Below are 3730 nucleotides of genomic sequence, written 5' to 3' on the forward strand. Positions count from 1 at the left end.
AACTCTAAACCCTAAACCCCACCCCTTAACTCTAAACCCTAAACCCCACCCCTAAACTCTAAACCCTAAACTCTAAACCCTAAACCTTAAACCCTAACTCTTAAACCCCACCCCTTAACTCTAAACCCTAATGTCTAAATTAATTTACGGTTGGGGTATAAGTGTGTATTTATCTCTTTTGATAAAATATTAAGTGCTATTTTGGTCATTTTTATTCTTAGAGGATATATTTGTGACAAAAACTTTTTTAGTGCTATCCTAGTCATTTTCTCAATAATAATCCGAAAATATATATATATAAGAAGATACAAATACATGTGAAAGTTTGAAACAATCTATTCAATGAAAAATATATAACGTAAATTTATTATGTTTTAAAAATTGATAGATACATATATATTATAATATATACCAATTTAGAATTGAAAACAAAATATTTATATAAAAGTAAATGAAAACAAAAACCCGTGCGGTTGCGCGGATCGAGATCTAGTCTTATATATTAAAACAAAAGTCACAAATTTGATTCATGTGTGATTTTTTTTTATAAAATAGACCCTTATTAGAAATCAGTTATCATTCATTTATTACTAATAATATCGATTAATAATATATCATTCATAATATAACATCGACTCCTAAAAACCCGGATTGGTTAACAAACTCACCTTGATTCATGTGTGATATTTTTATTTGGATCATCATTTAAAATTTGTATTAAACGTATTTCCTTAATGCTAATATATAATCTTTTAACTACTTGAATCATAATATAATTTGATATCTTTTAATTTAAAATATAAATATATATATTTAATTTTCTTAACAAATGTGTTGAAAAACATTTTAACAATATCTTAATTATCAAAAATTGTATATAAATATTTTCACTAATTTTGTAATTAGTAATGAAATTAATTTTACTATACATTAATATATATATATATATATACTCAGTTATCTTTTATAAAATGAAAAAATATTATATCAAATTTTACAATTTTATAGTTATATCTATCATTTTAAAATAAAACATTGTATTTAACTAAATATGATAAATTATTTTAAACTGATAAATTAATATATTTTATTTTCACAAACACTAAAAATTTATGCTAGAAATATAATATGTTGGTAGAACGGGTTAACATAAGTAAATTATATAATTCATGTATAAAATTAACTTATCTTAAACTTTTATATATATATATATATATATATATAGATATTATCTTAAATGAATAAACATAAAAAAAATATTGATAAAGGAAATCTAGCGCTTTGAATTACGGATCAGGATAATAATAATTGAATAAAAAATAATTTTTAAAAATATATAATAAAAAATACCAAATATACGTGATGATTTGAAATAATCAATTAACTTACAGCAAGAAAACTATCAAATTGTTATATTTAAAATAATTATATATAAACATTTAAATATATAAGTAACTTAAAAAATATATTCTAATTATGTAAAATATATATATAAAAATGAAAATTAATACATGTACGGTTGTGCGGGTCCAAATCTAGTTTAAAATTAAAATTGGCCGTAGGAATTTGTCTTTCTACAGACACACAAACTTAAATATTTAAAATGGATGTAAACTTATAAAAATTAAGAAAGCATAATTGGTTTAGATTTAGGATTATAGACATAACTATTGTTGTGGACAACATCTACATCAACAACCAATGTTTTTAAACCCGATCAACAAAGTGTTTGGTAAAATGGATATGGACCCCAAGGATATCCTTAAACTTGTAGAAACAAAATCAACACTCTAGACATAAGCACAAGTGTCGAACACACAGAGGGCAGTAACTCAGATGGTGGCCACATCCTTACCGTCAATCCCAGGCCGACGGTGTTTTTCAGATGGTTCTTGGAAAGAAAATGATCATTTTTCAGGACAAGGTTGATATAGTACTCTACAAGATTTTGATGGCCTGATGGGAGCATGTAATGTTAGGCCTAGCCTATCACCACTACATGCAGAGGTGGAAGTGCTAGTATGGGGAAATGAAATGTATGAGGAACTTACATAAGTATCGGGTCACTTTTACAACAAATTGTTCTCAATTGGTGAAGATGGTATCAGAACCAGAAGAATGACCAGCTTTTGTAAGTTATTTGGAAGATATCAAAAACCTGAAAGAAAGTTTCTTTAGCTCAGAAATCATTCATGTATCAAAGACGCAAAATACAAAGACGGATACCCTAGCACGCAGTGTCAGGAAACAACCATCTTTCGTCGTCCACATGAATGTGGAGCCTCCAATTTGGTATTCAGAGTCAGTATGAGTCTGTTTTAAGTTGATAACAAAAAAAACCGATCCAAACACTGAACCGAAATTTTTTTCGGGTCACTGAGTTATTGGAATTACCGCGGGCGAACCACAAATTTGTCAATTTATTTGTTTTAATATATAATTATATATTACTTATTGCAAAATAAAAGAAATCTAACATTTCTTTTAAAATATAGAAAAGTACTCAATTTTTGTTTCTTTATTTAAAATTTTCATTTATCATGCAAAATATTTTAAACTATACTATGTTTGTAAATCATCAAGATTGTAACAGATTGTCGATAACAAAATAAACTGATACTAATCACATTATCTCATTTTGGCTCTTTCTATCATCATTCACTTTATTATCCCAAGTGGCATAGTAAAATCTTCATAAAAGTAAAAAATAAAAAATAAAATGGTTGAGTTGATACTGTATACGATAAAAGAATCAGAAAGTTCAACAAAATTGGAAGAGAGTATATGCGGCATCAAAGGAAGAAAAAATGTTAACGAGAAAGCTAAAGAGGTAAAAACTAAACTTTTAATTTGAAATAAAAAGCAGATTTTAATGACGTAATTTAAAAAAAAACTTTTTAAGTAAATAGAAACAAAAATCACTCACTGTTACAGTCAATGTTTTATCGGGTTTTAAGAAAAAAAAACAAATATTTTTTAAAATCCAAATCAGATTACTTATCGATCTGTTTGACCGCGAGTTCGGATCGGGTATAAAAACGCTGACAAAACCAATCATGCTCATTATTTATAGATACACATTTCATGCTTCTTTTCCGGCATGAGCTCGCTTTTAGCTTGTGAAACATTTCTCTCCACCAGAAATCCTGCCTCTTACAGTCTCTTTCGATCATAAACCTGAGACATACATAATACAATGATACTTTTCCCCATCAGCGAGAGATGGAGAACAAAACTCAGCAGGAAGCTTCGACCATCAAAGTTTCTTGTAAGTTGACCCCCTTTTTCCATGTAGGTCTGCCTCTGCGTTTGAGGATACTAACATTTAAACTCTAGTCAATGTTGAATCGTGTACCATTGAAAATATTCTATGTAAATTAGTTTTGCATAACAACAAAAGTGAAATCTATTTTGATAATTATAGTCCTGTACTCCTGTTACTACAACAGCTTTAACAAAGTACTGAATCATTGTTAAGATATTTGCGTGTCATCTAAATTTTACGGACCAAATAGTTTGTCTTTTAAGTAAATGGACATCGACATACACCTTATGAACGTGATTAATTAAGCCAATAAACTACAACATGGATTAGTAGTAATTAATAATTGTTAGTTGAAGTTTTAAAATGTAGAATGTGACACAATTGTTTGCGGATGATATATAATACGGGAGTGGCATCATTGAAATCCTAATAGACCTTGTTATCCTCCAGGAGTCATCAATAAGA

Source organism: Brassica oleracea, chromosome C3, assembly GCF_000695525.1.
Source record: "Brassica oleracea var. oleracea cultivar TO1000 chromosome C3, BOL, whole genome shotgun sequence".
NCBI classification, from domain to species: Eukaryota; Viridiplantae; Streptophyta; class Magnoliopsida; order Brassicales; family Brassicaceae; genus Brassica; species Brassica oleracea.